The following is a 12,380-nucleotide window of genomic DNA, read 5'->3' as shown; positions in this document are numbered from 1 at the left end:
TTAGCACCTAGCGCTAATCGCGCATCGCTGAGAAAATTGTTCAAAAAGCAAAGTCCCTAACTGCTCAGTCACCCATAAGCCCGGAAAATGCAAGAAAGCAAAGGCAGAGGCAATGTGAGGATTAACCACGTAGAATTTGGATTATTACTGAGCATACACAGTAAATCCACATTGTCAGAGGATGACTCTCGAGTATATCTTCTATTTTGCTAAAAAGATGGTGCCAGCTCTTGCCATTTCTGTTTGCTTAGCTCAACCAAAAGCGGAAGACAGTCAGCCGACTCTACCCAGGCAAATATTGAATGCTCGCAAAATTGAGCAAATCCAGAAATAGTTAGATATTATATTTAATTTTTAGAAATAGTTTTTCTTAGAAGAAGGGTGGTCATTTAAACCGTATCCTGAATCTGTCTAATTAAGTTATTTAGTTAGTAGTATTTAAACCCTTCTCATGCATTTAGAGAAGGGTCCAGAAATTTATCAAAAACTTGTCCTCAGAACATGCACTTTTGCACCCTTAGAGGAGGTTTTGGTGAATGAATAGATCAAGATTTGTTGATGCTTGCATTTGATATCTGCTACTGATGTTGCACTTTCGTACTGTTAGTAGATGTTAGAGCAAGGAGAGATAAATCATTGTCGCTTGAAGATTATGAGTAGGACCAGTCATAAATGGTACTTTTATCTCTTGACCATTTCTGCTTATATGTTAAAGTGATATACAATTTTAGTTGTTTATATGTTATTGCATGAATGCTTGAGTTATCATTTGGCATTTTTGTACGGTGGTAGCTATTTATTTATATTTAATGTATGAATAGCTTATTATGTGATATGTTGTTCACAACTGTTTCGCCTAAATTTATATGCGAAGCGGTTCATCTTAATTGATTTCCTTTCTTATAATCGCTAAATGATCTTTATTACTAGTTGTTATTTTAAATTTCTTTAGATCGCATAATAGAAGAATTACATCCCGGGTTAGCATGGATTTAGATGTGTTGTTTATTAGATTACAATAGCATAGAATTAGATTAAAGCTTGAATTAGAATAGCTTAGATAGGGACTGTTAGATCAGCAACATCCAACTCTACACACACACACCCATCGATTGGGAAACTGGTCCAATTATCCCCAGTCGGACCCGCTATACCAAACGGATAAGGAGCTGCCAACCAAGGTCCAGACCGGGTAGGTATCCCCCTTGTTTTCGACCCGATTTTCAGGGCTTCAACAGGTACGTGACTCAAAGTATTGTCGCAAGGTGGAATTCCTCTGGCCCTTGATTTCCGAGGTCAATGATCCAATACATCAGAGAGAAAGAGTTGGCTATGGGGTGTAACCATCCTTTTCCTCTTCCATGTTCATCCTCATTCTAGCAATTTTCACTTCTTGGAGCGCTTGTTGGAAATACAGAGAATACAAAACATTAATTCACACAAAACACGAGCTGCTTGTCTTCTATTGATCACATAAAACATGATGATTACAATGAACCCAATAAAGGTTATTTAAACATTTTCCAACTAGCTACTTGCCTAAAATATCTTGACATGCAACCACATGAAATCACACACTCAAACTCATCTATCACTTAATGCGACTTGACTCAACACTCAAACACTCAACCACTCAATAACTCAGTTAACTGACACTCTATGTTTGGCTAACTCCTCATGCAGGATTAATTATCTTATTTTAACACTCCCCCTTAATTACAACTTCTAAACTAAAACATGACTCATGAAAACTGAAACATGCCTGCTAGTCTATGTCTTAGCTAGGCTTACAACACCCAAGTTTCTTCTATGAAACTCAAACACATCTTATGCTAATGACTTAGTAAATATATCAGCCAATTGATCACTAGATTTACAAGGCTTCAAGTGAACTTCTCCATTTCTCACAAGTTCTCTAATAAAGTGATATCTAGTATCAATATGCTTTCTCTTCTGATTAAACACACTATTCTTGGATAGTACAATTGTTGAGGTGTTGTCACAATATATTGTTGTTGATCCTTGTTGTTTTTGCTTGATTCCATCAAATACTCTTCTTAACCACACTACTTGACATGCTATTGATGTTGCTACTACAACTCTGCTTTTGTTTATGAAAGTGTCACAATGGGCTGCTTCTTATATGCCCATGAAATCACACCTAAATGAAGGTGGAACAAAATACCATAAGTGCTCTTCCTATCATCCGAACTTCCTACATAATCATTATCTGTGTATCCAATCAAATCCTTCTTTTCTGTGCTTGCATACATTATGCCACAATCTCTAGTTCTTGCTAGGTATCTTAGAATTCTTTTTCCTACACTCCAATGTGTGTCTTTTGGAGTCTCCATAAATCTAGAAATAAAACTCACTCCTTGCATGATATCTAGTCTTGTAGCTGTGAGATACATGAGGTTGTCAACCAATCTTTGAATAGAGTTGGATTGACATCTAATACTTCATCATCCTTACTTAACTTTGTACCTGTTGCAACTGATGTAGGGACAGGTTTGCAATTTTCCATCCTGGATATTTTCAATAAATATTTGGAATATTTATTTTGAAAAATAAAAATTCCTTTTTTCAGATTGCTCAACTTCTATGCCAAGAAAATATTTCATGAGACCAAGATCTGCATCTCAAATTCTTTCATCATGGCTTATTTAAATTCATCTATGTCAAAATCACCTGTAAAAATCATGTCATAAACATATGCAAACAATAAAAAAATTTCCATGCTCATTTACCTTTGTGTACAAGGTAGGCTTGATGTTGCTTCTACAAAATGCATTCTTGATCATGTAACTGTCAATTCTGCTACACCAAGCTCTAGGCACTTCCTTTAATCCATAGAGCACTTTCTTCAACCTGTAAACTTTGTCTTCGTTACTTTCAACTTCATATCCTAGAGGCTGCTGCACATAAATTTCTTCTTCTAGAATTCCATTCAAGAAGGCTGATTTCACATCCATCTGATATAAATTCCACTTGTTTTGAGCTGATGTGGCTAGAACTGCTCTTATAGTATCCAATCTAGCTACTGGAACGAACGTTTCTCCAAAGTATATTCTCGATTGCTACAAGAATCCTTTCGCTAAAAGTCTTGCTTTAAATCTATCAATTTCACCTTTTTCATTCAAATTTGTCTTGTACACCCCACCAATGAGATTTTTATCCTTTGGAAAATCAACCAAATCCCATGTATCATTCTTTTCAATAGATTCAATTTCTTCATCCATGGCTTGCAACCAATTTTCATATTTGATTGCTTCTTCAAATCAAGAAGGTTTAATGACAACAATGCAAAATTTGAACTAACATCCAAATCATCATAAATATATTTCAAACTTCTCATATTTCTCTTACCATTTCTTGATTCATCACCTGATTGATTACTGGGAGAATCTTGATCTGTTGATCTGCTTGAGGATCCGTGCCGCTCTGAAAATCTTGGGGTCCTTGTTGGTGTGTCTCTGTTTGGTGTCTTTACCTATGATTATTGATGCTCCTTTTCTACTACATCTTCTTCCATCAGTGGAACTTGTGCATCAACTGTTTTGTCTGCAGTTCCATTCCATGACTCTTGTTCTTTGAACACAACATCTCTGCGAATTATGGTATTCTTTGTGACAAGGTTATACAATTTGTAAGCTTTTGATTGCTCACTATAACCAATGAATATGCATTTTTCACTTTTATCATCCAATTTGCCTCTTCGTTCCTTAGGCACATGTGCATAAGCTACACATCCAAATACTCTAAGATGAGATACGCTACAATACATACCTGACCATGCTTGTTCTGGTACTCTGTTCATTACACTCTTTGTAGGAGATCTGTTGATCACATAAATAGCACATGCAACTGCTTCTCCCCAATACTCATTAGATACGTTTCTTCCTTTCAACATGCTTCTTACCATGTTCATAATTGTTCTGTTCTTTCTCTCCGCTACATCATTCTGCTGTGGTATGTACCTAGTTGTAAACTGTCTTCTGATCCCATGTTGTTTGTAGTAATCATGGAATTCCTTTGAGTCATATTCTCCACCATGATCTGACCTCAATACCTTGATCTGTCGATCACTTTGGTTCTCTACTAAGGCTTTGAATTCTTTGAAATTTGCAAAAGTTTCAAACTTTTGCTTCAAGAAGTAAACCCAAGTGTTTCTATTGTAGTCATCAATGAAAGTAAGGAAGTAACAACTTCCACGAATCAACTGTGTCCTCATAGGTCCACACAAGTCTGTATGCACTAGCTCAAGAGTTTTCTTTGCTCTGTATGCAACTCCCTTTGGAAAACTTTGACGGTGTTTATTTCCCAAGATGCAACACTCACAAGTACTAGTAGGTTCTTTGATGGGAGGTAATCCTCTAACCATCTGTTTCTGTTGGACCAATATTAAACCAGAAAAATGCAAGTGTCCAAATCGAAAGTACCATAACCAATAATCATCAGAACATGCAACTATAAAATAAATCACCTGACCACTGTAATTCAAAATTAGAGGAAAAATTTTGTTCCTCGTCATCTTCACCTTTGCTATCAATTGCTTGCTTAGCAGATTGTCATATATAACAACTTCTGGACCTTGAAAGATAACTATGTATGCTTTCTGTGTCAAATGACCAACACTTAACAAATTATGTTTGAGACTAGGAATATAATATACATCTCAGATTGTCTTTGGCTCCCCCTGCTTGGTCAGAATGTTGACCACTCCTTTTCCATCTACTACCACAATCTTGTCAGTCCCCAAATTTACCTCTGTTTTCGCAAATTGATCAAAATTTGCAACGAAATCCTTGTTGCCTATCATGTGGTTACTGCAACCACTGTCTAACAACCACACACTAGTAGAAGGTTCATGCATTGTATGGCAAGCTAGGAACATGGAGTTAGTACACTTTGTAGTGACATTAGCTCTGTGGTTCCCTTGATCAACTATCTTCTTCCTGCAATCACGACCATAGTGACCAAATTTATTGCAATAATAGCATCTCACCTTTGATTTGTGAATTCTTTGATTATTGTTGAAGATTCTGTAGTTGCTTCCACTTACATGTTCATGCTCTTCTCGGTCATCTTTCTGTCCACCATATCTTCCATTTCGTCCTCTGCCTCTTGACCTACTTCTGTCTCGACCTCTATCTCTTGAAATAGAAACTTGACTATTGAAAGTGGTCTCTAAAGTGGAATCCTTATTTCTGTCTATCCTTGCCTCATGTGATAGAAGTGATCCCATCAGCTTATCAACTGTCAATGATGCCAAATCCTTGGCTTCTTCTATGGCTGCTACCACAACATCAAATTTGGTAGACAAATATCGGAGGACCTTCTCAACCAATATTTTATCTTTTATATATTCACCATAAATGTTTAACTGATTTACAATAGTTATGACCCGATTCATGAAAGAATCGATGTCTTCTGTCTCCTTCATCTACAGAATTTCAAAATCTCTCCTAGTATTCTGCAACTTAACAATATTGACTTTGGCCATACCTTTATAGTTTGTCACCAAAGTATCCAATGCTAATTTTGCTAAAGACGTGATCATAATCTTTTGGAACACTACTCGGTCCACTCCATGTTGAATAAGCTGCAACACACATGCATTCTTCTTCTTGTCTTTCTTCCATTGTTCCCTCTCTGTATTACCAAGATCTTGTTCTTCTTCTTCATTCTTAGGTTCTGAATACCCAAACATGACATAATCCCAAAAATCATGTGCCTGCAACGTGGTCACCATCTTAAAGGCCCACACATCATAATCTTTCCCTGTAAATGGTGTGAACTAGGATTGGAAATTTCAAAAAGCCATGTTTCTCCAAAAATACCTTTTTGAAAAAAAGAATAAATTTCTCCTTTGTAAAACTCTTTTTCAAAAAAATTACCCATTTCAATAAAACCCTAAGTTTTTTATTTAAAAAAAAAAACTTAAAAAAAACGTTTTTAAAAAACACTTTTCAAAAAGTCTTGATATTAATTTTTATATATAAAAAATATTTTTAAAAAATCTTTATATATAGAAAAAAAACACTTCAATTTTAACGATCTCTTCGAGCTTCCCGCTCAATGTATTTAAATAACTTCCCACTCAACTTATAAAATTCAATGGACTTGGTTTAATAACCTATTCAACATGAAACGACGTGAGCCTTTAAACACAATATACAAACAGCATTAAAATTCTGCTCTCATGGTGAGGCCACATGACCGACAATAATATTGACTCCTTCAAATTGCATTCCACCAACGACAATTGTGGTTGATGCAGTTATGGTTTCAGCTGGTGGCATCTAAGGTTGTGACCCTCCCTCTAGCCATAATAATTAGACGGTTGATTGCTCAACAACTGACAAGCTACGGCTTATCGCTCAATGACTATGCTGAAACTTTCGACCCTTTACTTGGGAATCTGTAAATCTATAGGTTGTCGTTATAGAATTTCTTATAGTTCCAATACCAATTTGTTTGAGAAAGAGAAGACAAAACATGAATTCACACAAAATGCGAGTTGTTTCTCTTCTATTGCTCACACAAAATATGATCATTACAATGAGCCCGGTGAAGGTTATTTAAACCTTTTCCAACTAGCTACTCACCTAAAATATCTAACATGCAACCACATTCAATCACACACTCAAACTTGTCTATCACTTAAATCGACTTGACTCAACACTCAAACACTCAACTACTCAATCACATAGTTAACTAACTCTCTATGTTTAGCTAACTCCTCATGCAGGAGTAATTATCTTATTTTAACAGTGCTAACAACTTCACCAAACCTTAAATGTTTTCCTATGAGTCCTGAGCAGTATAAGATAATGGTTCATTTTAGGTTACCTGTTATATGAGTCTCGGCTTTAGAGTAGGATTTTATTATACGAGTTTTCCCTTGGATTTGATTTCTTTTTCACTATGTCCCCATTTCTTTCCAGCCCGTAGTTCCCACTTTCAATCACCAAAATCTCATTGGAAAAGGGAGGAAGAAAACCCTCATTTGGCCATATACCATCAGCGACATCATTGATGTAAGTGTTGTTGGCATCTCAGAGCTTCCATTAAGGATTCCTAAGTTGACCAACTATAGAAGTTCCTCTTTCTCATAAATATTAATGGATACTGTGATGTATAGGATTTACTAGACTATATGTGGGGATTCTTTGTTTTCCAACCATGGTTATAATGTTCACATTTCCAGTGGTTATATGATATCTTAATACATGAATAAGGTTAATCCTTAACCCTTGTTTCTGGAGTGTTATACTGAGGCATATGACTCAAGGTATTGTCACTCTAGCCCTTGATTGCCCAGATCAATGATCCAATGAATCACAAAGAAATGTCCAGTTATGGGGTGTAACCACTCTCGCCCTCTGCCACATTCACACCCTTTCTAGCATTATGCACTTCCTGGAGCACCAACAACCTCGTCGAAACCCTATTTACTTTCCTCTAAGTTGAATACACTTCTGAGCATAGTAAGGTAATGTATAATTTTAGTTTACTTGTTATGTGAGTCTCGACTTTGGAGTAGGATTTTATTATACAGATTTTCCCTTTGATTTGATTTCATTTTGACTTGGTCCCCATTTATTTCTCACCTCGAGTTCCTATTTTTAGTCTCCAAAATCTCGCTAGAAATGGGAGGAAGCAAACCCTCATTTGGCCATCTACCTTCAACTATATTGTTGATGCTAAGGTTTTTTGCATCTGCAAGCTTCGATCAATGGTTCTTGTGACATAAGGGATGGAAGAAGAGCTTCCAGATTCTGCTTAAGGATTTCTCTTTGTTTTGAAAAGTTGGTAATAGAACATCATTACTAGACAATACCTCGCTCAACGGGCTTGGTCTGTGTTGAAGCTTTATATATTTTCATTACATTGACATTTTAGTTACAGTCGTGAGGCTAGCTACCTCCTAGACGTGTATAATTTCTTAACTGAATTAGCGCTATTACTTTGTTTTGGTTACTAGAAAACCAAGAAATTTTTCCCATGAGTTTCTTATCATATAAGGAATAATATATTTTGAATTGGGTGGTTTACCGAGCTATGTGGAATTATTAATACATATTTATATAGTTTTCAAGGTTGCCTTTATCTAGTTCTTTCTTCAAAATTGGTGATGGGTTATTTCCTGTGTTCAATTATGTTTATATATATATAGATATTCTCTTTCATTATTAATTTTCTACTTTCCCAAGTTGCACAGAACTCTATCAAATATTTTGTTAATTTATTATCTGTTATTCATATTCTCGGCATGACTGGATAGTAATTAAAGTAAGAACTTTCTCCTTGAATTATTTAATTTGATTTAATTGTGGTTTACATCCTTCGATCTGGGACTACTTGTCAGCTACTGGAAAGGGCCCAACCTTCAAGGCTATCCTCGATCACAATTAAGGTGTTATTTCAGCTTCTGAATGGCTATGGTTTGATTTAGGATATGGAATCACTTGGCACACACACATAACATGTGTTTATTAAGATGACCAGCTTCAACCCGAGAAGTTCATTCTTCAAAAGACTTGATTTTTAGTTTTGTTTTTTGAAAACAACAACTCTTAGGGCTTTCTTTAAGTTTTCTTTTGCAAGTCAATAATTCAATGTAGAGCTTACCTCCTATAATAGACTTGATTTCCCCTTCACACATTAACTAGGGCGAGGTTAGCATTTTTTAACTCCTAAAATAGTTTTTTATCAACAAAGAATTTAATATCAGAATTAACCCGAAACCTTTTCCAATCACAGTGACTAGTATTCTTATATGTTTTTTTTTCATCACAATACTTATTTTTATTTCCCTTCAAGAGCCTGTCCCCTATGTTTATTATTACATGTGTACTATGAAATATGTCTATTTTTCCCTTTTAGCATACTCTACAATATGTCTATTTTTCTTTGCATACTCTGCAATATGTCTATTTTTCTCTTTCTATTAATTTAATTTATTTTGATTACAATTTTTTTTTCTCTTTACAATGCGACTCCTACTTTGATACGCAGGAGTAATTCTATACCTATATATAATGTCCAATTTCAATGGTTTTCTTTGCAAGACTATATTCATGTATAAAATTCACACTGTTAATTGCTATTTCTTACTTGTTATTGTATGACATTCATACTATTACTTATCTTATTTATGTATTCACATTGTTGTTTTATATGCTTTACTAACAATATCTATTGACATTTTATAAAGAAAACACTAAACATAATTAAATAAAAAAATTGAAGCATACTATTATTTACCTAGGCAAAGAAAATCCTTACAACCTGAGCCCACCGACCCAATTTGATCAGCCAAACTATTGACAATGAGTATAGCAAAAGAACACCCAGAGCATATAGCATGAATTCCACTGGGACAATCCTCCAAAAACACCACAGCTCAAAAACATCAAAAAACATGTAATTAGAGTAGCAAACCACCCTAGTAGAGCTTCCTAATACTTCCATCATGGTCGTTTACACTATCCTTCAAAAACACCACAGCTCAAAAGCATCCAAAAATATGTAATTCCAAACCATGCCAATATAGCTTCCTAACACTTCCATCACTGTCATTTACACTTCCCTTCCTTCTACCAGTGAACAAACTCTTCGAAGGCATATTTGAAACATAATATTATGCGTCAAGTGTTCCATCCCGACAGCCAACAACTCAAAGGAAACACATTGTTGCCACAATGGCTCGTATTTCCCCTTTCAACTAATCAATTTTTTTTTTCAATTTTTAATTTTTCATTTAATAAATTTTTCCATTTATTATTGTTTTTCATTTTTTTTATTTTCTTTTACTTATTTGCTATATTTCATTTATTTTTGTTTTCTTGATTTATTGATTTTTTCAATATTTTATAATACGTTTTTCTTAAAATAAACTTTTAAAATAAAATATTGATAATGTGACATCTTCAGACCTTTAAGTTATTTTATTTATATTTTCTTGTTTTTTTTACTATTACATTTAAGTAAACGGATAAACAAGTTGGTTTTGTGGTGTTATTTATTTTAAATTTAATTAAGTCAAGTTATAGAAATATTAAAACGGTTTCCATGAAAGATCTAAAGAATTAATGATGAACCTCAGTAACTCTCTTTTCACTCGACAGTTATTAGTTATCAGTTAATGAAGTAGCTATCCCTTATCTGTCTTCGTCTTCCAAAAGAGAAGAGAGAAGGAGTAAGAGGGTGGGGTTGGGGGCGGGGTTGGAAAACTAGAAAAGGATTCCTTGTGTTGAACAATGTTTGTTAGTGGGAATGACCTTGAGAGAGACTTCCCTAGAGGAAGAAATACTCAATTGCAGGTTGGACCTGGAGTCCTGAGGCCAAATCAATAGAACTCCTATCTTGAAGAGAAATGATTAGTGGGGAAAGAGGAGCTAGGGGGAGAATATTGGACGTAATTGCAAAAATTCTCATTGCAAGGGTGGAGAGGTTCATTCAACAGCGATTTAGACTTTCAATGGAAGATAAGTGTAAATTTTTGTCAGTGTTTATAACTATCTTTCGAAGGAATGTAACTTGCTAATGTTGTCCAAGTAGAAAATAAATTCTATGGTATTTAGGATTGCATGTTTCCCTAATTTCATATATAGCATGATGTGAATGTAAGGAGGAAGTTTACCTTGAGTTTCAGATTGTTCTGATGATATAAGTATTTGTGAATAGTTAACATAAGTATCTAGGTTGGCATAATGTTTAGAGGTTATTATGTTACAATATATATACAGCTCAAAATGTATAGACAAAATAACCTTGCTACTTGAGCATAATAGTTATGTTACCCAAATCAAGAATCCGTGCAAGAATAAAATTGTACACTCAATGTATTATGAAACAGTCCTTCCATATTAAACCAGGTAAGAATATATTTATATACAAATGCAAATTGGATGAGTTACTACGGTTAACAATGCCTTTTTCCAAATAGAAAGATGAAGTACCTACCACTGAAAACAGGTTCAGTATAACTCTAACTAGTAAGTTAAAGAAACCTCACATCAAATATTAATCCTAATAAATTAATCTGTCGAAACTATTAATGGAAAACCAGAGTTATAATCACATATATTATGAATTTAATCAAATTTTTTACCAATAGCCATTAGGAATGACGTGTATGCAGAGTAAATTCATCAAGAATCGGGATGCATATAACATGGGTAGTTGTGGAAGGGCTTCCAGTTAGCAATAGGTACTCAATGCCAAATTTATTAAACATTAAGTCTTATGAGGAAAAGAATTATCAAGTAAAAAGTAGAGCCTTAACGAAAACATAGTTACAAAAAACAAATAAGGAAACTTCTACATAAAGGAAGAGAGGATGTGAATAACTTCAAGGTAACCCTTCCGATTTGTTTCATCAGCAGTCCTATGATGGACGCCAAGGAATGAAGTTCTGAAGAATGAACCGACTTGGGTAAGGGAACTGTATCTAATGAACATAAATATTAGATATTAATAGAGTAATTGAGAACAACATAATCCAAAATAAGCACACTATTATATATGAATAAAGATAGTTAGATAGAGTAGTGCTTCAATATGCATTTGATAACACAAAAATAGTAGAAATTGATACACAACAAAGAAATTGTGCCAAAACTTCGATTGGGAGGTTTGATAACCCAAAAGCCAAAACCCTCAAGAAGAAAAGCTCCTGTAGCTGTTTAACTTAAACAATCCAATATTTTCCTAATGGAAGGAAGGCCTTCATACCTGCATACATTGCGATGAGAAAATCTGGGTCTTCCGGAAGCCTGGCACCCGCACCCATCCTCCAGTTGGCTAAGAACCTGCATCATAAAACTGTAGTATGTTTTACAATGAAAATATGAAGGAAGTGATTGAACAAACTATATAACACAAACAAGAATAACCCTTTTTCATTTAGAAACATATCAGATGAAAGGCGGGTGTAGCAGTGGTTCTCAGCGACATAGGTTCCAGGAATCACTAAAGACGCGATGCCTATAGAGGAAAGAAAATAACCTTAATACCTTTGACAAAGAAACATCTACAGACCTGCTATTAATCAAGAGACTGAGCTTAACCAGAAAAACAAATGATGTAATCCTTGCTTAAGAGATTACCTGTATAAAATGAATGACCATGAGATGACAGCATGCAATGCCCAGTCAAACTAGTTAGTAAAGTTGGAACTCTAGGCAGACCCTCCTGGCACGTAGCTGATGAAGGAAAGATGGTTTGAGCAAGGGTATCATCAAACTTACGAGAGTTTCGCGGGATGTAGCTCCAAGAGCTAGACAAAGTAGAATGGCAAGAGAACCGAGAGAAGTCGTCGGATCGTAAGGATAGACCCTTGAGATCTGGTGGAGCAATGGATCCAACAC

The 12,380-nt window shown here is 35.0% G+C and overlaps 1 long non-coding RNA gene across 2 annotated transcripts in view; it reads right to left on the bottom strand.

The window, feature by feature from the left end:
* LOC149266896 (uncharacterized) overlaps positions 1-12,380 on the bottom strand; it is a 93,064-nt gene that overhangs the window by 64,751 nt on the left and 15,933 nt on the right. The window contains exons 3-4 of one of the 2 annotated variants that reach the window (XR_016253036.1): positions 11,746-11,822; positions 11,148-11,461 (exon numbers count right to left, since the gene is read on the bottom strand). This is a non-coding gene — a long non-coding RNA (uncharacterized LOC149266896). Of the gene's footprint in view, positions 1-11,147; positions 11,462-11,745; positions 11,823-12,380 lie in introns of those variants that run through there. The other variant, XR_016253037.1, reaches the window with a different exon arrangement.

This window comes from Pinus tabuliformis, chromosome 6 (assembly GCF_031772625.1).
Source record: "Pinus tabuliformis cultivar Carrire ecotype Pingquan chromosome 6, CPIR1, whole genome shotgun sequence".
NCBI classification, from domain to species: Eukaryota; Viridiplantae; Streptophyta; class Pinopsida; order Pinales; family Pinaceae; genus Pinus; species Pinus tabuliformis.
This window is presented reverse-complemented; position numbering and strand designations above follow the sequence as displayed.